The sequence below is a fragment of the Rattus norvegicus genome, chromosome 6 (genome assembly GCF_036323735.1).
Source record: "Rattus norvegicus strain BN/NHsdMcwi chromosome 6, GRCr8, whole genome shotgun sequence".
Taxonomy (NCBI): domain Eukaryota; kingdom Metazoa; phylum Chordata; class Mammalia; order Rodentia; family Muridae; genus Rattus; species Rattus norvegicus.
Genome location: NC_086024.1, coordinates 43,405,420 through 43,428,923, shown reverse-complemented (window position 1 = coordinate 43,428,923; position 23,504 = coordinate 43,405,420). Strand labels below are relative to the sequence as shown.

The following is a 23,504-nucleotide window of genomic DNA, read 5'->3' as shown; positions in this document are numbered from 1 at the left end:
CTGACATTTCAAATGATATTCCCTTTCCTGGTTTCCAGTCCATAAGCCCTCATCCCCTTCCACTCCTCCATACGGGTATTCACCCATCCATGCCCGTTACTGTGCCCCCTACATTCCGCTGCACTGGGGGTCCAGCCTTGGCAGGACCAAGGGCTTCCCCTTCCACTGGCGCCCCAACAAGGCTATTCACTGCTACCCATGCAGTTGGAGCCCTGGGTCAGTCCATGTATAGTCTTTCGGTAGTGGTTTAGTGCCTGGAAGCTCTGGTTGCTTGGCGTTGTTGTTTTATGGGGTTGCCAGCTCCTTCAGCTCTTTCAATCCTTACTCTAATTCCCCTCAAGGGGTCCTGTTCTCAGTTCAGTGGTTTGCTGCTAGCATTGACCTCTGAATTGGACATGCTCTGGATGTGTCTTTCAGGAGAGATCTATATCCCATTCCTTTCAGCATGCATTTTTCGCTTCATCAATCTTATTTAGTTTTGGCATATATATATATATATATATATATATATATATATATATATATATATATATATATATATATATGGGTCACATGTGAGGCAGGCTCTGAATGGCCATTCCTTGAGTAGCTGCTCTAAACTTTGCTTCCATATACTCTCCTAAGGACTATTTTTCCCCTTTTAAGAGAGAGTGGGAGCATCCGCATTTTGATCATCCTTCTTATTGAGCTTCCTCTGGTCTGTGGATTTTATCTTGGGTAATTTGAGCTTTTGGGCTAATATCCACTTATCAGTGAATGCATACAAAGTGTGTTTTTCTGTGATTGGGTTACCTCACTCAGGAAGATATTTTCTAGTTCTTTCCATTTGCCTATGAATTTCATGAAGTCATTGTTTTGGATAGCTGAGTAGTACTCCATTGTGTAGATGTACCACATTTTTTTGAATCTATTCCTCTGCTGAAGGGCATCTGGGTTCCTTCCCGCTTCTGGCTATTATAAATAAGGCTGCTATAAACATAGTGGAGCATGTGCCTTTGTTGTATGTTGGAACATCATTTATGTATATGCCCCGGAGGGGTATAGCTGGGTCCTCAGATAGTCGAATGTTCAATTTTCTGAGGAACCTCCAGACTGATTTCCAGAGTGGTACAAGTTTGCAATCCACCAACAATGGAGGAGTGTTACTCTTTCTCCACATACTTGCCAGCATCTGCTGTCACTTGACTTTCTTTATCTTAGCCATTCTGACTGGTCTGAGGTGAAATCTCAGGGTTGTTTTGATTTGCATTTCCATGATGACTAAGGATATTGAACATTTCTTTGGGTGTTTTTTGGCCATTTGATAATCCTCAGCTGAGAAAGTTTTGTTTAGCTCTGTACCCCATTTTTAAAAGGGTCATTTGGCTCTGTGGAGTCTAACTTCTTGAGTTCTTTGTATATTTTGGGTATTAACCCTCTATCAGATATAGGATTGGTAAAGATCTTTTCCCAATCTGTTGGTTGTCATTTTGTCCTAATGACAGTGTATTTTGCCTTATAGAAGCTTTGCAGTTTTATGAAGTCCCATTTGTTGATTCTTGATCTTAGAGCATGAGCCATTGGTGTTTTGTTCAGGAAATTTTCCCCAGTACCCATGTGATCGAGACTCTTCCCCACTTTTTCTTCTGTTAGTTTGAGTGTATCTGGTTTGATATGGAGGTCCTTGATCCACTTGGACTTAAGCTTTGTACAGGGTGATAAGAATGGATCGATCTGCATTCTTCTACATGCTGACCTCCAGTTGAACCAGCACCATTTGTTGAAAATGCTATCTTTCTTCCATTGGATGGTTTTAGCTCCTTTGTCAAAGATCAATTGGCCATAGGTGTGTGGGTGGTATCACTGTGAAGCCCTGTCTGGACTGTGTGACCTAAGCTTGTATTGATTCTCTTTGCTTCCTGAGTGCTGGGACTTCAAGAGTCTGTCCATATCCTGCTTCTAATACCTCTTTTTATCAGACATTTCAGTCAAAAGAAATGAATCCGAGGGTATTTCACACGTATAGATCTCAGAGGCCAAGATTACATGAAACTCAAAGTATTTAGCATTATAAAGAGTAAGCATGTGCTATATTATTTAAGTTGTCATATTGAGCTTGGATTATATATTGAGATACACAATTATTGTCAGATGTACAGAATGCTGAAGGTGAAACACGCCATTATTTTCTAGAGGAATTTTTGTTTTATGCTAGACTATAAAACATTATCCTTATATTAAAATATGAAAACCTGGTATATACATAACACACACACACGTTTGTGTGTGTGTGTGTGTGTGTGTGTGTGTGTGTGTGTTAGTTCATTTAGATAGGCAGATGTTAAAGTACATTTTCTGTTTCCATCCATCCAGTCTTCCCAAGGTCATCCTTTCCACAGCTCAGCTATTTCCAGAAACTGTAAAGATTAGCTGATATTGTTTTCTGCCATCTATCATTCCAGATCAGTGTTGAAAAGTTTCAAAATAATTCTTACTGGTTTAGATCAAAATTTTGTTAGCATATCATATCTACAGGACATTGTTAATAATTGCATAATTTTTTCAAAAGCAAAATGTTTATAGTATGTTGCTTAACAGATAAATATCATGGCAAAGCCACAGAGACTCGGTGTGTGTCCATGCATATGCGTGTGTGTGTGTGTGTGTGTGTGTGTGTGTGTGTGTGTTTTACATGAACATGTATGCAGGTACATTCACTGTGCATGAGATGTGGAGACCAGAGGTCATTGTTCCGTATCTCTCATGTACTTGCACACTAACCACCTCTTTGGCATAAGTTCTCACAATAAGCCTTAAACTCACTAATCAGCTATACTGGCTTGCCAGTGAGTACCTGATAATCTCATGCTCCCTCCGTTGCTGATAAAATTATGTATATCTCCGTGTTCAACTTTTTTTTGTTTATTTCTATATTTTTTTATTAACTTGAGTATTTATTATATACATTTCAAGTGTTATTCCCTTTCCCGGTATCCGGGCAAACATCCCCCTCCCCCCTCCCCTTCCTTATGGGTGTTCCCCTCCCAACCCTCCCCCCATTGCCGCCCTCCCCCCACCAGTCTAGTTCACTGGGGGTTCAGTCTTAGCAGGACCCAGGGCTTCCCCTTTCACTGGTGCTCTTACTAGGATATTCATTGCTACCTATGAGGTCAGAGTCCAGGGTCAGTCCATGTATAGTCTTTGGGTAGGGGCTTAGTCCCTGGAAGCTCTGGTTGCTTGACATTGTTGTACTTTTGGGGTCTCGAGCCCCTTCAAGCTCTTCCAGTTCTTTCTCTGATTCCTTCAACGGGGGACCTATTCTCAGTTCAGTGGTTTGCTGCTGGCATTCGCCTCTGTATTTGCTGTATTCTGGCTGTGTCTCTTAGGAGCGATCTACATCCGGCTCCTGTCGGTCTGCACTTCTTTGCTTCATCTATGTGAGTTCTGGGAACCCAAGCTTGGATCCTCATCAGCATGGCTATTTTGGTGACCACAATCAACAGCTTTGAAAAAAAAAACATATTTAACGTTTACTAAACTCACAAGTAGACTCATAATGAGGTAGCATAAGAAGATCCAAGGTTGGAGAGTCAACTGTCTTAATTAATCAGAGAATAGAAATGTTGATATGATGGGACTCTTACCATCTCAGAGAATATGCTACCATCTATAGAACTGACATAATAATTGCATTAAGACTACTGTTAGGATGCAGTGAAAAGCCTAGGGCTATTATGGTCACATTTCATAGGCTTCATATCATCAGACATTATTATTCTTTAGTGCCTCTTGGGAACTGAATTGTATATAATGAAATTCATGAAAATGAAAATACCTTATGTAAAATACAATTGAATTTTTTTCTAATGACTTGTTTAGGACAATGTACCTTCCCAATGAAGGAGTTTAACTATATACCTTCTCTTTCTCCACTTGTTTTAATTCTTTGTCTGTGGTCAGATAGAAGACTTCTACACCAAGAACAATTTTTTTTCCTTCAGAGACATAAAAAGGTACAGATTTTAATATTTTTAAAAGTTAAATCTGGATGTCCTACATCTTATAACGAAGTTAATTTTCCTTTAATGTGCCTGGAACTTTTCCAAGATTTAAATTGGAATTTTGAATCTGATTTTGCTGTAAAGGAATTGATATTTTACATGATGGATTTTTTTAAACAAGACTTAAGTCAACCAAATAATGCTTCTGGCAGGGTTTATGCTTACAGCATTTGGAAACAATTTGTCAGAAGTACCTTGACTTTCAGAGTCTCCATAGCATGAATATTTGGAGGCCATGTTCTTTGGCTATCTTCTAGAGAGGATAAATCCAGTTAAAATACCCACTTACAACTCTTTGACTCCTTCAATTTAAGGTGCAACCTAGTCAGGGAAGAGAATCAACCCAGAGACAGAAGGATCATGATGCATGATCCAGTCAGGTGAAACCACCACTTCCCCAAATTAAATTGGTTATGAAACATGAAAAAGGGGTCTACACTCTCCAAGGAAGTAAGACATTGTTAAACAACAAAATGGATTCCAAAATGCAATATAGTGAAAGCTGCCTAGTACATAAAAAACTTTTTTTGACAATCTACAATAGGAAGAGCCCGGGGAGATGCACAACTCAGATACAATTTGCGGCTTCATCTAGTTTTCAGTGTATTATAGCAAGAACACTAAATGAAACCTCAGGCATCACGCAAAAAAGAAGGAAGAGGTAGAGAAAAAAAATTAATGAAAGGTCTTTAGTGACCTGACAAATAAAGATATTGCTGTCTCATATTTGACAAGTACAATGTGATATTTTTTCTTAATTGATTTTATATTTTCACAGGATAAAATATATAAGAAAAATGTATGCTAAATAAACTGAAAAATAGTACACAGGATAAAACAAATATGCATAGTTATTGTCTTACGTTGACAACATTCATCTTTTTCTTTTTTTTTCCTATGCACTTCTTTTTCAGCTTGATAATAACTGTCCTTGCCAAGTTTCTGTAGGCATGTGTTCATCAGGGGCACAATACAGAGAACTCACTGAGGTCAGAGACATGCTATAAAATTTTTAGCTTGAAAGAACCAGACAGGGCTTAAACAGCTTTCATTCTGTAGTTCTAAGAGAGGGATTTGCATATGAATGAAAGCAGATAGTTTGAACACATTTCCAAAGAATTGACAAGGCAACTCTATGCAAAACACTAAATCAGTGTTCTAAAGAAATCCACCAAGGAAAACCATCAAAAGATTCAAATTCCTCATTTGACAAGTAATGTCCTTTGTTTTGGTGTACATGTTCCTTTTTCTAATATTTTAACTAATACAAGATTTTCACACTGGCCCCTTTACTCACTTCTCTTCCTTTCTTCTTAGCAGTTTAGTAAGATCTGGGGAAGTAACATACAAATTTAGAGTGAGGAAGCAGAAACCTTTCAGTGAGTAGATATTGTTCCCATTTTTTCAAAATCCAATTCGAATATGGCAATCTCTAGATAAAGAAGGTTTGTTTAACAATATTTAATTATCATGCATTTATGAAAATACTGGTAATCTATAAAAATTTTGAAAAATTATAATTGAATCTTATTACAGTTTTAAGTACACTTTCAACTTTGTTAATAATGTAGTGCACTTCTCTCTATCTCTCTGTCTCTCTCTGTCTTTCTGTCTCTTTTTCTGTCTCTATCTCTGTCCCTGACTCTGTCTTTCTTTCTTTCTGTGTCACTGTCTGTCTCTGTCTCTATCTCTGTCTCTGTTTGTCTCTGTCTGCCTGTCTGTCTGTCTCTGCCTATCTCTGTCTCTGTCTCTGTCTGTCTGTCTCTCTGTGTGTATTTGTGTGTGTGCCTGTGTGTATGTGTGTGTGTATGTGCGTACGTGTGTGTGTTCCAGTGTCTGTGGTGCACTCAGAAGCTCAGAAGTATGGATGCATGAGGGCGCGGGTGAATCAACATGTGACCATGTGTGGTCAAATGGGGGCCAAAGGTCCATCCTGCTCGCATTTTTCAGGCGTTATCTACCTTGTTTCTAAAGTACAAATATATTGGCCAAAATATTGCCAGAGAATACCAAGGAAGGGATTACAAATTTGGGTCAGCCATCATGCCACTAAGTTTTCTGTGCATTGTATAAAGTAAAGTCGGGTTCTCGTGCTTGCATGGCAGATGCTTTACCAAGTCTGCTGCCTCCTTGGCCCTTACTTTGTTTTGTCGATGAGAAACATGACACCCAGAACAACTAACTAAACTCTGCTTTACCTATGTGACACTATAGCTCAGAGTGCCTTGGTATCAACATAAGCATGTATCATACACATCTGCTGACGTCTGAAGAGTATGCAAAGGCACAGTAGATGCACAGCGGCAGTTTTTGTGCCACATATTTTCAGAAGGTGACAGAGGCAACTGCAGAAGTTTCCTCATGTCCTCTTTGCTTTATGAAGCTCCACATAGTTTAATTGTCATGCTTCCTTTGTTTTAGCTAATAACAACGTGATGATGCTAGCCTGCAATTAGAGATGTTAGGAGTGCATCTCAAACCTTATTCATGTTCTCCCACTTACAAGGTTCAGAAAGTGGTAGATTTAGTTCCCATGTCTGACATGTAAGGTCCGTTTCACTTCTGGGAATCTTCAGGGTCGGATGACATTATATTTGTCCAGTGGCATATGCCTTACGTGGCAATACAGCACTGCATTGTAATGTAAATGAACAAGTATAAGATTCTATTACAGACATATCAATGACACAAATTTTAATAATGTTTTACAGTTTATGAAGATCATAAAGTGGGAGAAATTGTGGAAACTCGAATCAAGATTATTGTAGGCCCACTCATTGGGGAGCCCTTGTTCTGTGATATCATCACTGTTCTGCACCTAACATCTCTTAGAAGACACATAAGAATCATGGGAGAACATAATCAGACAGAATCGTCAGTGAAGCAAGTGTCGAGCCTAAATATTATGTTCTCCAGCTTCCTATGAGCTTCCCATCAGTACCACGACTCTATCTCCATAATACAAGCCTGCACATGAGATTTTACTATATGTGATTAAATAACACAATATTTTAAAGAAATATTGACTGGATAGCAATTTTCTACTAAGAACAACTTCTCTGTAAAAAAAATCCCGCTAGCCTCTGTATACAACAAAGTGCTCAGTAGCAGGAAACTTGATATCTGTGCTCTTTGTACTAATTTAGAGAGTCATATCTTTTGGTTTGCTGACTCCCTGCTTTTTCCCTATATGATCATGGACATCCAGTATTGCCAAGTAAGGCATATGCCTTTGGGTAAAGGTAGTAGAATCCTACTCTGGAGATTCCAAGTAGAAGATGTCTGCCCTCTCAGAGAAGGGGTAAGGGAAAGAGTCATTGAGGAGAGATTATGAGAGGGAATGACTGGAATGGGGGCAGCAATAATCAGGATATAAAGTGAATAGAAAACAAAAACCTATGAATAGCAAATGCAGAAAACAAAGAATAGATAGGTTAATAATTTTTTTCTAGTAAAAGCTGGGAAATCTAGAATTTCAGCATGCTAAATGCCTCGTCCATTGCGTTCTTCATGGATTTTTGTATTGTGTAGCTGTTCTTAGTAAACACCCTGTATTTCATCAAATATGTTGAGCTTGTGAGTTGGTGAAACCCGATAAAGCTCCCCAATGGCTTTTGACTTTACCTGGCTTTCTTTAATTAGATTATACAGAACAATATTGGCTAACGTCATTCCTCCTGGGTTGCAATTAACTTAATCCAAAGTATCCCTCAGTCTTTAATGGGCTTTTGATCTGGGAGTGTTGTTTTGTTCAGGCTATCTCCAACTTATTGATGTGATGGGTACTGGGTAACACTGATAATGGAGGTCATTCTCTTCAATTAACTTTAAATACTTTTCGGTTTATGATGAAGTGGATAAAATAGATATTCATCTGTATTGTATCTTTCTTTAACAAATGCCTTTATGAAGGCATTTATCGATAAACCATTTTTTAAATAAATACATTTTCTGCAAGTGCTCTTGAGAAAATAGAAATTCTCAAAATTCTTTCTTTTTGTCCTTTTACTATGAAGATGCTCATATTGAAACTATGAATGCTAGGAGCAGCGCTTAGGACAGGATCATTCAAACACAGGCTTTTGGCAAGAAATAAGCTGCGGGTTACTGAGTTGCAGGAGAATGTAGAGTATGTGCCATTGTGCGTATTCTTCACACACTTTTGAAAACTTCTGTCCTGCTGTGTAACAATCAAATCTCTCTGCACATGCAATTACTTGTCATGTAATGTATATAATTGTCCTAAGTTTAGAATTACTAACTTAACATGTACAGGAATTATTCAGACAACTGTCATTCCAAGTTTAAATGCTTATAATTAGGAAAAGGCTTCATAGAGTTTTCTATAACATGTGTGTAAGTATAAATAAAGTAACACCTTATGCTGATGACTTTGATCTTCTTTATACTTATGGCTATAAGAAAGGAATATCAAATGTCAAAAAAAAAAAAACCATTTAGAAAAACAAACTTAGCATGTCAAGTTTTCCGAATGTGTTAGAAGATATGCTAGACTGTCACATATGTTACCCAATTAATTTCATAAACACTGTAAGATTTATGAATTTTTTTGCTTTAATTCGTGTCTGAGAAAATCAGCACGCTAGTGTTACAACTTGAATTTTAATGCACATCTGGGTCATGTCAAAACTGCTTCTTACCTTCCAACACAAAGGAGGTGTTTGAGAAAATATGTTAATGCGATTGGTTAAAATATAAATGGCTTGCAGAAATTATGAATTATAAATCTTGTCTAAATGTTTAAGAAACAGAGAATATAAACTAAATTGCAATGACCACAACTAAACAAACTGGTAGGGGATTAGGGAGAGGGAGAGCCGGGGCGGGGGGGGGGGGGAATACTTGGTATTCTTAGAACACACAGGACATGAATGGATGAATGGTTCCTGCAAACAAAATTAGTCATTTTTGCTTGCTAAGGATATGAGGTGAAATTATCATGAACACTTAATATGTCTCTATGAATGAAAAGTATAAAATATGTATGCAAAGCATTCATTTGTGATCTTACATGCATAAATCCCCATATGTAAAGAATCATTTAAAGCCAATGATCTATTCTAGTTTGAAAGAAAATTGCATGCTACATTTTAGTAGCTTTTTTAATGTGAGAATGTAGGGTGCTTTGTTGACCTCCACGGATACAAAGTGTTTCCCTGAGTAGAAGAAAGTTTTAGAGGAATTCTTCTGAATTGCCTCCTTCTGAAAAGACCAACATGAGTATTGACTCAAACAGGGACACTTGAGAGCAAGACAGTAGGCTTCCCACTCTGAAGAGAGATTTGCTGTGTAAAACTACCTTGTGTATCTGCAGTCCAGAGAGGAGCTAGGTTAAGTGCACATTGTTCTCTGGTTGTATTAGAATGCAAGGCAATTTCTGTTTCTTATCAAAGTATTTATCATTTTCCTTTTGAATTATTTCAAAGACACAGACTCAGACATGCAGGAAGTCTAACACAGTAACCAGAAATGTCAATCTTTTGTTACAAATAAGCAAATGGTCTCTAAGAAGGAGAAATATCTTCAGATTCACTGAAAAAAAAGGAGAAATAAATAAAGAAAAAAGAAAAATGCTCATAGAACTTACTGTGAGCTCACGTCTAGCCAACACTTGGAGTATTTTAACAGTTGAAGTTTCGAAGCCAAATGCCATGTGAATTTGCTCTGGTTCCTCAGAGGAACAGTCAGTTTCTTCTATCTTCAAGGCCTGAGTTATCTTTACAACTTGGAGCAATGGACCCACTCAATACCTGCTTCCATAGCCTGGGAGATTCTTGATTGAATTTCAAAGGCCTGGCTGGTAGGTCCCCAGAAAAGCCAGTCCTTTCTTAGAATACAGACAAGAGCCTTTTGAAAAGATTTACATGTCAAAGAGCTCCTGAGAATCATGAACTGCCTTTGGGAATGCAGGTGTTTTAAAACCAGAGAAAGTGGAGGGTGGGGGTACTGTCTCTGAAGGTTGGTCAAGCTGAGAGCGTCAAAATATTATGTTTTGTAAATCAATTCAAGTATTAGTGTTTGAGTTTCAACTTTTGGAGTTTAACTTTATACATATACCCAAAGAAAATTATTTAGTGCTTAAGCATATGTATTTTCTTCTGCTTTTCAAACAGCCATTCTCCTGTCATAATATCCATGAATCATTACCGTTAGTTCTTTTGCACTCAACAAAATAACTTTTACTGCACGTTATACTTGAAAAGAATTTAACATTGGACTTTGAAACTTTCTTCATCAGTTTTATTTGCTCTAATTAAAACAGGATTAGTTGATATTCACAAGTCATTTACAAAAACGCATTACTGCATTCAGAGAAAACATCTAATTATAGAAACGAGTGGGGAATTGCAAGGCTTCGAGTTTACCCTAATATTTTCTTTACACCATCATTTTCAAAGCTTCATTAATAAATGGTTATTAACACCCTCTGAGGATGAGAATCTGGGTCCCACATTTAACTCAGTCTTTTAAATGTAGCTACAGAATTTTCCTAGAAAGAATGTAAGACTGGAAATAGGAGGAATGGGGGGAAGGCGAGAGGGAGAGAGGGAGAGGGAGAAAGGGAGAGGGAGGGAGACGGAGGGAGGGAGAGGGAGGGAGAGGGAGAGAGATTGAGACAGAGACACAGAGACACAGAGACACAGACACAGAATAATCAAGTGGATCTTTAGAGTGTATGTTATGGGTCTGTCAGGGGTCTGTCAGAGGAACTTATGAATCAAGATGATAAGCAACCTAACCTAACCTAGCTCACAGATGCAGTAAATAAACATTTAATAATTATATATTTGCTCCTAATTTGTGTTCTATAATTCCATATATTCTATTATAAAAGAGTAGTAGGAACATAAAGGGGCTCTGGAATAATTTGGTAAAGTTATATTCAGCATTTGAACATAAATTTCTAGCCGAATGCCACGTAATCAAAGAACAAACAATATCCTGGAATGTAGATCAGATATGTGAGTCCTAGCCTAGCATTCTTGAAATCTAAATCAGGCATGGTCTGGGATTCTTGATGCTCCTTCCTAAAGAAAGTAAACAAAAGAAATCTTGGGCCATTAAGATGGCTCAGTTGGTAAAGACACCTGTCCCAAGCCTGGTAGCCTCAGTTTAGTCCCTGATACCTGTGTGGTAGAATGAGAAAGAAACAACTCCTGTAATTAAGTCTTGTGAGCTGCACAAGTATATGCCTTCCAATAAATAAGAGATTCTAAATAGTCTTGACTTGGTGTACTGCCAGCTCTGAGACTTGTGGAACAAGGTACATAGACTTATTGAAAATACAGGAAGGAAATAGACAATCTTGAGGAAGAAAGGAAGGGTTTTATTGTTGTTTGTTTTGTTGTTGCTGTTGTGGGTGGTGGTGGTGGTCATGGTAGCAAGGAAGACACTAAGATCTCAGTTGTAGAAAAGCCATCCTTAATCACCTCTTAGCTGCTGTCTCTACACCCTACAGAAAGAATACACACAGCTCAGCTCACCCTTGACTTTAGCCTTTGTGTCCCATATCCAGAGGAGACTGAGAAACTGGTGACTCCACGTTTGTAGTTTTGCTTTGCTTTGTTTCCTTTTATTTGTTGTTATACTCAGTTTGTAGAGCTGCTCCGTTTGTAAAGCTTTGCTATGATAGCTGTAGAAAACAAATCCACCACATTCATGAGAGATTATCTAAGCAACAATTCACACGCATATTTAATGTATTGTTATTATTTCCTGAATTAGATCATAATGGCTCTCCTAGGCAATATTATCGGTTTTAAATCTCTTCTTGGGTGAATTTCAACTTCTTGGAGAGTAGAATGTCAGGCGGAATTATTTTCAGAGAGTGTGCTTTCAACCTTGTTGCTGCTTGGTTCCTTCTGCTCTCGTAATTTTAAGACTATGAAGGTCACTTGATTTAACTTTTTACTTTCTGTGTATATATAAATGGTCTTAACTGTGAGTACTATTCCAGATGAAGCCTTAGTGACAGGATGAACAGCAATGATTAGCCCACTTAAGATCTATGCTCTCCATGACTATGCTATATAAATGACATGCCCCCAGTCTCTATGCGCAGGACATGTTCCCAGTCAGTGGATGCATGACACATCCCCAATTCCTACATACATGCAATTCCCACAACCCCTCTGTGCTTGAGAATTCCCAAGTCCCTAGCCTCTCAAAGCAAGTGCAGTCTCACCAGAAACATGGTCCTCAATTTTTTTTTAAAAAAAATGTGGTAATGCTAATAATTCCTTACACCATGTACCTCCATGTAACTTAAAAACAGGATTGGTGAGGGTGTCTTGAACTCCCTCTGCTTCTGTTTTCTGACATTGACATTACTTTCCACATAATTGAAAAGCAATTCTTCACAGAATTGCCCATTGTTATGTCAGCTCTCATCTCTAAACCAAACACAACATGAGAAAGGGTAATGATAAACTGTCACTGTCTTGGATTTTAGGTGATGGATTCTTGTTAGATTTTGCTATAGATTCCAGGAACTATAATGGTCTCCCTGTGTATTTATTTTTTTAGTTGTGTCAATATCAATTGAAAGCAAGCAATAGAAAGACATCCTCTTAAACAAAAGAATGGATTAAAAAAATGATAAAAATAATATTTAAAAGTAACCCAAATTAAAAATATATCAAAACTTAGAGCTGACGTAGATTTTCATGGCCTTGCTTATTAATTTCTGTGCATGTGGAAGTATGTATGTTCAAGTGTTCAAGACCAGATCCCCACTTTAAAAATAACAACATATTAAAACCTCAGAACTGAACAAAATTAGGAAATAAAATTTCTTTTCAGCCAATGTTTTAAGGGAAATAACATCTGAAATAGCATCTATCTTAGGTTTTCTGATCATGCATAAAGGAGACACAGAGCCTAGATAAGACTTGGATAAATAATTGAGTGCATGTGTAGTCGCAAGCTAAAGTGAACAAGGTAACCAAATTATAGAAGTATAAATGTAAATAACTCCATATTAGTAGATCTATCTCCAATAATTTCCAGATTTTGATAGTCTCAGAAAATGTATTTAATGTGGTCAACTTTATTTACTACTTCCCCTAAGCAGTCTGGTTCCACTGAATAATACTTGCTTTGTTTTGCCTTTGGATTTTTGCTTTCAACATTTTATTTTATTGATTACATTTTAAGTCTATAGTTAATGTTAAAAATTAATACTGCTATTGTAGAAATTGCTGCTGTTATAGAAATTCCAGTATGCACATCTATGTACATACATGCTAGGTAAATGAATATGACTAAGGACTAAATCAGGAAATATGAGCCCTTGAAGTTTACCCCTAGAATATACTGACATTAAATACTTCCACTATAACTTTTAATTACTTTATTTATTTATTTATTTATTTATTTATTTATTTACTTACTTACTTACTTACTTACTTACTTACTTACTTAACTATTTAGTTGTTTTATGTAGTGGGCATGCCATAGTACCATGTGTCTGTTCAAAGGATGAGTTGCAAGAAATAGATCCCTCTATCTTACAATATGGAGCCTAGTGATGGAAATCAAATTATCTTGCTTGGGGCTTCATCAATCACGGTATCTTTTCAGCCTTTGGTCATCATAATCATAGATTAAGGGAACTCTCACCCATTATCAGGGAACCTTTTATTTTCAGTAGATGATGATCTGCAGACACACACACTGGCCAAAGTGCAAAGAATTAGAAGCTATAGAATGCTCAACCCTAAAAGAAACACATGTACACCTAGATTCAGGGATCATTGATGGAAATGGAGCTAGAGAGAGTATCAGATCCAGAGGTAATAGCTGATTACTGAGAAACTCTTCTGGTCATATTAAAGAAGCTGCACATAGGGACTAACAGCAATTGTAACAGCACCAACAAAACCTATTGTCTTAATCAGAGTTTTACTGATGTGAAAAGGAACCATGACCAAGATAGCTCTTATAAAGGAAAGCATTTAATTGGGGCTTGCTTACAGTTTTAGAGGTTTGGTCCGTTATTATCATAGCAGGGAGAAATGGTGCTGGATTAGTTGACAGTTTTACATCCAGATCTGCATGCTGCAGAAAAAGAGTCACTAGGCCTGTTTTGGGATTGTGAAACCTCAAAGCCTGCCCTAGTGACAAACTAGGCAACTATTCTTAATCCCTCCCAAGTATGCCAAGTAGTTTCCTGATCTCTAAGGATTCAAACTTGAGTCTATGGGAGCCATTCTCATTCAAACCACCACATCTATGCAAGTCCAAGCCAGTCTAAGTTCCAGTATAGATAAGGGAGATGAAGGGAATTCTACCCTTATTCAAGAAGGTGTTAAAAATTTATCAGCTGGGAAAGACATGGTCACTTTTCTCTAAAACTGATAGCTTCAGATAAGTTGAGTCTGCCCAGATGGAAGGCCCCAGACCCAGGAATATTTGTACAGGAGATTGATTTTAAATCGAGAAGAGAAAATTAAAGTAAAGGGCACAAAATTGGTGGGAAGGAGTGGATCTGGTGGAGACAGGGTGAGTGTGATTAAAAGCACAAAATTCTCATATAATTAAAAATAAATCATATTAGATATGAATGGCCACAGATTTTTATTAAAGCAATACTAATGGGTACAATCAGAAAAATAACATTCAATTGGCAAATAATATAAAATATACTTTAACTTGTAGGGAATACAGAAAGGTAGATCCAAATGAAAAAAAAAAAACCCATCCATGTCTGTGTTTGTTATTCCTCCCGTCCTTTTATCATATCCTTAAATAGTAACTGTGCACACAATACACTTGCATTACTAATTCGGGTATCTAAGAAGTATGTGGATTTCATTCTCACTTACATGGCCCTTCATGAGTTCCACTCTTTTACATTTCCTAGAGTTTGGAAATGCCCTTGCTAGGATGCTGTAAAGGAAAATCAGTTCAAGCTGATTCTGCCATGAGATTAACCCTCCTATTGTTCAAGAGGGAAGGTCATAAAGATTTTGTTTTCAATAACACATTAGAGTCAGCAGCTGGTGCTGAGAGAAAGGAGCAGCTGGAAGTCTCACTCTGGGTAGGAGTCCTTGCAGCCAATGTGGGACCGAGAGCCATTCTTTCCTGAAGCTGCACATAAGGAGCCTGGGCACATCTGATGGCAGCTGCTCCACGGTTTGCCCAGTGACATTAGCACAAATGCATGTGTGAGTTCACAGTCAGACAGTAATTTGCTCCTGGCAGTGCCATACGTAAATTGAAATCAGAGAATTAAGAAACTGCGTCATCAACAGCAACAAAATCACACATCACACGTGAATGAGGGAGGGATGGCAAGACCTTCCCACAGACACATTCTGCACAAGGAAGGAGGCAATCAATACTCAGAGTCTTTCATACTTATCTTTATGCAAAACTATACTGAATTAAAAGGGAAAACAATTGTGTGGAGAGATTACAGTGCTGGTAATTCAGGGATGAGGAGCCAGTAATTGGGGAAAGGAGGGCTTCTGGGTACATGGGATATCTTGCTCTCTCAATATCTGGTTTCGACTCCATTCCCTTTGAAAATGATTCATCCAACTCATACTTATGGTGTCTACCTGTGACTCTCTTTGTGCTTTGCAGCTAATAGATGTTTCTGAAGAACCATTGATATTTCCAAAGAGGACATCTCATCTACGAGTAGAAAAGAAGTCACGATAAGAACTACAAAGAGTTGGGGAGGTTCAGTTCCATAGAAATAGAACTCCATATATCTTCAGTTCACAACAGCACTGGCAAACCTTCAGGGTGGAATTTCTATACAGGGACAAAGACACTTTGATTGTTATGGATTATCTTTGTAGTTTAACTTATTATCAAATCATGAACAAGAATTTTTAAAAAAAGCATTCAAACCAATGCCAAGTTAGACTGCACTCCAATTCTAAATTCGCAGCTTATAATTGATGGATCCTTTTACCCAGGCTTTTAAAGTAATAAAATATAAATTATATTAAATTGAAAATAAACAAAAACTAAATAGCATGCTTTTTAACTAAGTGGGTAAGTGAAACCGATTTTATTAGAGATGGCATCTACTAGTACCAGATGACTGGAATAAAAATCTAATGCCAATTACCCATCACTCAAGTGAAGTATTTTATAACTCCTTTAAGCACATACCCTTAATGAAAGTATTTCTACTAGGGTGACTGCTGCTTCCTTGTCCTAATATTAAAAGATGCATTAACAACTGGGTTCCAACTTGAGTGGTTTTCTTTTTGTTTATTTTTAAAAGCATATTTTAAAAATTTACTGACATTACCATTTGCAAAGCTTATAAGATTCATTTGTATCTAATAAATTTTGTGTGGGCTAAAGTCAGGAAATACAAAGGCATATGAGGACAATAAAATAAGCTTAAAGTTTTTGTTTTATCTAGAAATTGAAATGTCCTCACCCAGCTGTGCGTGGTAAACAAGGCTGTATATACTGTAGTAGTAATGTGATTCCCGGTAGCAGTGCCTTAAGGTAAAACTGCTCAGCCCTTACTAAATGAATGAGCTCCAAGAAACTGCCAAAATGCCCTGATTTTCAGTATCGCCATCCGTAAGATGGATATAAAGGAGCAATTTCTTAAGACTTCGCTGTGAATACTAAACTGTTTGGTACCTGTTCTGTTCTTTAAAAGTCTTGAGCACATAAAAATCTGTAATGAACATTAGCTCACATGATTTATTGAAATTTCCATATGAGTAGTCAAATCTTTGATGAATAAATGATCACAGAAAAAAAAAAAGGGAGGATTTAAAAATCTCAAGAAACTCCTCAGGTTTCATTACCTTTCCCCCACAGTGCCAAGATTAACAGAGCTTTCTGCATTCCTTATAAAAGCCAACTGACCCGCGGATCCCGGCCCGCAGCAGCTCTCTGCTCCCAGACCCGGTGAGAGAGAGACCCAACCGCCTGGTCAGGTGGGCACTCCTGAGGCTGCAGAGCGGAAGAGACCACCAACACTGCTCACCCCTGCCCACATCCCTGGCCCAAGAGGAAACTGTATAAGGCCTCTGGGCTCCCGTGGGGGAGGGCCCAGGAGCGGCAGGACCCCTGCCTGAGACACCGCCGGAACCTGAAGGAAACAGACCAGATAAACAGTTCTCTGCACCCAAATCCCGTGGGAGGGAGAGCTAAACCATCAGAGAGGCAGACAAGCCTGGGAAACCAGAAGTGACTGCTCCCTGCACACACATCTCGGACGCCAGAGGAAAAAGCCAAAGACCATCTGGAACCCTGGTGCACTGAAGCTCCCGGAAGGGGCGGCACAGGTCTTCCTGGTTGCTGCCGCTGCAGAGAGCCCGTGGGCAGCACCCCACGAGCGAACCTGAGCCTCGGGACCACAGGTAAGACCAAATTTTCTGCTGCAAGAAAGCTGCCTGGTGAACTCAAGACACAGGCCCACAGGAACAGCTGAAGACCTGTAGAGAGGAAAAACTACACACCCGAAAGCAGAACACTCTGTCCCCATAACTGACTGAAAGAGAGGAAAACAGGTCTACAGCACTCCTGACACACAGGCTTATAGGACAGTCTAGCCACTGTCAGAAATAGCAGAACAAAGAAACACTAGAGATAATCTGATGGCGAGAGGCAAGCGCAGGAACCCAAGCAACAGAAACCAAGACTACATGCCATCATCGGAGCCCAATTCTCCCACCAAAACAAACATGGAATATCCAAACACACCAGAAAAGCAAGATCTAGTTTCAAAATCATATTTGATCATGATGCTGGAGGACTTCAAGAAAGACCTGAACACACTTAGGGAAGCACAGGAAAACATTAATAAACAAGTAAAAGCCTACAGAGAGGAATCGCAAAAATCCCTGAAAGAATTCCAGGAAAACACAATCAAACAGTTGAAGGAATTAAAAATGGAAATAGAAGCAATCAAGAAAGAACACATGGAAACAACCCTGAATATAGAAAACCAAAAGAAGAGACAAGGAGCTGTAGATACAAGCTTCACCAACAGAATACAAGAGATGGAAGAGAGAATCTCAGGAGCAGAAGATTCCATAGAAATCATTGACTCAACTGTCAAAGATAATGTAAAGCGGAAAAAGCTACTGGTCCAAAACATACAGGAAATCCAGGACTCAATGAGAAGATCAAACCTAAGGATAATAGGTATAGAAGAGAGTGAAGACTCCCAGCTCAAAGGACCAGTAAATATCTTCAACAAAATCATAGAAGAAAACTTCCCTAACCTAAAAAAAGAGATACCCATAGACATACAAGAAGCCTACAGAACTCCAAATAGATTGGACCAGAAAAGAAACACCTACCGTCACATAATTGTCAAAACACCAAACGCACAAAATAAAGAAAGAATATTAAAAGCAGTAAGGGAAAAAGGTCAAGTAACATATAAAGGGAGACCTATCAGAATCACACCAGACTTCTCGCCAGAAACTATGAAGGCCAGAAGATCCTGGACTGATGTCATACAGACCCTAAGAGAACACAAATGCCAGCCCAGGTTACTGTATCCAGCAAAACTCTCAATTAACATTGATGTAGAAACCAAGATATTCCATGACAAAACCAAATTTACACAATATCTTTCTACAAATCCAGCACTACAAAGGATAATAAATGGTAAAGCCCAACATAAGGAGGCAAGCTATACCCTAGAAGAAGCAAGAAACTAATCGTCTTGGCAACAAAACAAAGAGAATGAAAGCACACAAACATAACCTCACATCCAAATATGAATATAAAGGGAAGCAATAATCACTATTCCTTAATATCTCTCAATATCAATGGCCTCAACTCCCCAATAAAAAGACATAGATTAACAAACTGGATACGCAATGAGGACCCTGCATTCTGCTGCCTACAGGAAACACACCTCAGAGACAAAGACAGACACCACCTCAGAGTGAAAGGCTGGAAAACAACTTTCCAAGCAAATGGTCAGAAGAAGCAAGCTGGAGTAGCCATTCTAATATCAAATAAAATCAATTTCCAACTAAAAGTCATCAAAAAAGATAAGGAAGGACACTTCATATTCATCAAAGGAAAAATCCACCAAGATGAACTCTCAATCCTAAATATCTATGCCCCAAATACAAGGGCACCTACATACGTAAAAGAAACCTTACTAAAGCTCAAAACACACATTGCACCTCACACAATAATAGTGGGAGACTTCAACACCCCACTCTCATCAATGGACAGATCATGGAAACAGAAATTAAACAGTGATGTCGACAGACTAAGAGAAGTCATGAGCCAAATGGACTTAACGGATATTTATAGAACATTCTATCCTAAAGCAAAAGGATATACCTTCTTCTCAGCTCCTCATGGTACTTTCTCCAAAATTGACCATATAATTGGTCAAAAAACGGGCCTCAACAGGTACAGAAAGATAGAGATAATCCCATGCGTGCTATCGGACCACCACGGCCTAAAACTGGTCTTCAATAACAATAAGGGAAGAATGCCCACATATACGTGGAAATTGAACAATGCTCTACTCAATGATAACCTGGTCAAGAAAGAAATAAAGAAAGAAATTAAAAACTTTTTAGAATTTAATGAAAATGAAGATACAACATACCCAAACTTATGGCACACAATGAAAGCTGTGCTAAGAGGAAAACTCATAGCGCTGAGTGCCTGCAGAAAGAAACAGGAAAGAGCATATGTCAGCAGCTTGACAGCACACCTAAAAGCTCTAGAACAAAAAGAAGCAAATACACCCAGGAGGAGTAGAAGGCAGGAAATAATCAAACTCAGAGCTGAAATCAACCAACTAGAAACAAAAAGGACCATAGAAAGAATCAACAGAACCAAAAGTTGGTTCTTTGAGAAAATCAACAAGATAGATAAACCCTTAGCCAGACTAACGAGAGGACACAGAGAGTGCGTCCAAATTAACAAAATTAGAAATGAAAAGGGAGACATAACTACAGATTCAGAGGAAATTCAAAAAATCATCAGATCTTACTATAAAAACCTATATTCAACAAAATTTGAAAATCTTCAGGAAATGGACAATTTCCTAGACAGATACCAGGTATCGAAGTTAAATCAGGAACAGATAAACCAGTTAAACAACCCCATAACTCCTAAGGAAATAGAAGCAGTCATTAAAGGTCTCCCAACCAAAAAGAGCCCAGGTCCAGACGGGTTTAGTGCAGAATTCTATCAAACCTTCATAGAAGACCTCATACCAATATTATCCAAACTATTCCACAAAATTGAAACAGATGGAGCCCTACCGAATTCCTTCTACGAAGCCACAATTACTCTTATACCTAAACCACACAAAGACACAACAAAGAAAGAGAACTTCAGACCAATTTCCCTTATGAATATCGACGCAAAAATACTCAATAAAATTCTGGCAAACCGAATTCAAGAGCACATTAAAACAATCATCCACCATGATCAAGTAGGCTTCATCCCAGGCAGGCAGGGATGGTTTAATATACGGAAAACCATCAACGTGATCCATCATATAAACAAACTGAAAGAACAAAACCACATGATCATTTCATTAGATGCTGAGAAAGCATTTGACAAAATTCAACACCCCTTCATGATAAAAGTCCTGGAAAGAATAGGAATTCAAGGCCCATACCTAAACATAGTAAAAGCCATATACAGCAAACCAGTTGCTAACATTAAACTAAATGGAGAGAAACTTGAAGCAATCCCACTAAAATCAGGGACTAGACAAGGCTGCCCACTCTCTCCCTACTTATTCAATATAGTTCTTGAAGTTCTAGCCAGAGCAATCAGACAACAAAAGGAGATCAAGGGGATACAGATCGGAAAAGAAGAAGTCAAAATATCACTATTTGCAGATGACATGATAGTATATTTAAGTGATCCCAAAAATTCCACCAGAGAACTACTAAAGCTGATAAACAACTTCAGCAAAGTGGCTGGGTATAAAATTAACTGAAATAAATCAGTTGCCTTCCTCTATACAAAAGAGAAACAAGCCGAGAAAGAAATTAGGGAAACGACACCCTTCATAATAGACCCAAATAATATAAAGTACCTCGGTGTGACTTTAACCAAGCAAGTAAAAGATCTGTACAATAAGAACTTCAAGACACTGAGGAAAGAAATTGAAGAAGACCTCAGAAGATGGAAAGATCTCCCATGCTCATGGATTGGCAGGATTAATATAGGAAAAATGGCCATTTTACCAAAAGCAATCTACAGATTCAATGCAATCCCCATCAAAATACCAATCCAATTCTTCAAAGAGTTAGACAGAACAATTTGCAAATTCATCTGGAATAACAAAAAACCCAGGATAGCTAAAGCTATCCTCAACAATAAAAGGACTTCAGGGGGAATCACTATCCCTGAACTCAAGCAGTATTACAGAGCAATAGTGATAAAAACTGCATGGTATTGGTACAGAGACAGACAGATAGACCAATGGAATAGAATTGAAGACCCAGAAATGAACCCACACACCTATGGTCACTTGATTTTTGACAAAGGAGCCAAAACCATCCAATGGAAAAAAGATAGCATTTTCAGCAAATGGTGCTGGTTCAACTGGAGGGCAACATGTAGAAGAATGCAGATCGATCCATGCTTATCACCCTGTACAAAGCTTAAGTCCAAGTGGATCAAGGACCTCCACATCAAACCAGACACACTCAAACTAATAGAAGAAAAACTAGGGAAGCATCTGGAACACATGGGCACTGGAAAAAATTTCCTGAACAAAACACCAATGGCTTATGCTCTAAGATCAAGAATCGACAAATGGGATCTCATAAAACTGCAAAGCTTCTGTAAGGCAAAGGACACGGTGGTTAGGACAAAACGGCAACCAACAGATTGGGAAAAGATCTTTACCAATCCTACAACAGATAGAGGCCTTATATCCAAAATATACAAAGAACTCAAGAAGTTAGACCGCAGGGAAACAAATAACCCTATTAAAAAATGGGGTTCAGAGCTAAACAAAGAATTCACAGCTGAGGAATGCCGAATGGCTGAGAAACACCTAAAGAAATGTTCAACATCTTTAGTCATAAGGGAAATGCAAATCAAAACAACCCTGAGATTTCACCTCACACCAGTGCGATTGGCTAAGATCAAAAACTCAGGTGACAGCAGATGCTGGCGAGGATGTGGAGAAAGAGGAACACTCCTCCATTGTTGGTGGGATTGCAGACTGGTAAAACCATTCTGGAAATCAGTCTGGTGGTTCCTCAGAAAATTGGACATTGAACTGCCTGAGGATCCAGCTATACCTCTCTTGGGCATATACCCAAAAGATGCCTCAACATATAAAAGAGACACGTGCTCCACTATGTTCATCGCAGCCTTATTTATAATAGCCAGAAAATGGAAAGAACCGAGATGCCCTTCAACAGAGGAATGGATACAGAAAATGTGGTACATCTACACAATGGAATATTACTCAGCTATCAAAAACAACGAGTTTATGAAATTCGTAGGCAAATGGTTGGAACTGGAAAATATCATCCTGAGTGAGCTAACCCAATCACAGAAAGACATACATGGTATGCACTCATTGATAAGTGGCTATTAGCCCAAATGCTTGAATTACCCTAGATCCCTAGAACAAACGAAACTCAAGACGGATGATCAAAATGTGAATGCTTCACTCCTTCTTTAAATGAGGAAAAAGAATACCCTTGGCAGGGAAGGGAGAGGCAAAAATTAAAACAGAGACTGAAGGAACACCCAATCAGAGCCTGCCCCACATGTGGCCCATACATATACAGCCACCCAATTAGACAAGATGGATGAAGCAAAGAAGTGCAGACCGACAGGAGCCAGATGTAGATCGCTCCTGAGAGACACAGCCAGAGTACAGCAAATACAGAGGCGAATGCCAGCAGCAAACCACTGAACTGAGAATAGGTCCCCCGTTGAAGGAATCAGAGAAAGAACTGGAAGAGCTTGAAGGGGCTCGAGACCCCAAAAGTACAACAATGTCAAGCAACCAGAGCTTCCAGGGACTAAGCCACTACCTAAAGACTATATATGGTCTGACCCTGGACTCTGACCCCATAGGTAGCAATGAATATCCTAGTAAGAGCACCAGTGGAAGGGGAAGCCCTGGGTCCTGCTAAGACTGAACCCCCAGTGAACTAGACTATGGGGGGAGGGCGGCAATGGGGGGAGGGTTGGGAGGGGAACACCCATAAGGAGGGGAAGGGGGAGGGGGATTTTGCGCGGAAACCGGGAAAGGGAATAACACTTGAAATGTATATAAGAAATACTCAAGTTAATAAAAAAAAATAAAAAAAATAAAAAATAAATAAAAGCCAACTGAACCCTTTGATATTAAAAATACATGTATAAATTGCAATGAAAATCTGATAATTGTGGTAGGTGTTTTTAAATGTAACTTATTATTTATGCCTTTTGTTTGATTTGATTTTTTTTGTTTGTTTTTTGTTTTTTGTTTTGTTTTTGTTTTTG

General features: G+C 38.5%; 2 long non-coding RNA genes across 4 annotated transcripts in view; one reads left to right on the top strand and one right to left on the bottom strand.

Moving 5' to 3' along the window:
* Positions 1 to 23,504, top strand: part of LOC108351206 (uncharacterized) — a 78,658-nt gene that overhangs the window by 20,428 nt on the left and 34,726 nt on the right. The gene's annotated exons all lie outside the window — the stretch shown is intronic.
* The window catches only part of LOC120103517 (uncharacterized), an 86,746-nt gene continuing 66,190 nt past the window's right edge, over positions 2,949 to 23,504 (bottom strand). The window contains exons 3-4 of one of the 2 annotated variants that reach the window (XR_005505815.2): positions 11,546 to 11,694; positions 2,949 to 6,671 (exon numbers count right to left, since the gene is read on the bottom strand). This is a non-coding gene — a long non-coding RNA (uncharacterized LOC120103517). Of the gene's footprint in view, positions 11,695 to 23,504 lie in introns of both variants that reach the window. The other variant, XR_010052531.1, reaches the window with a different exon arrangement.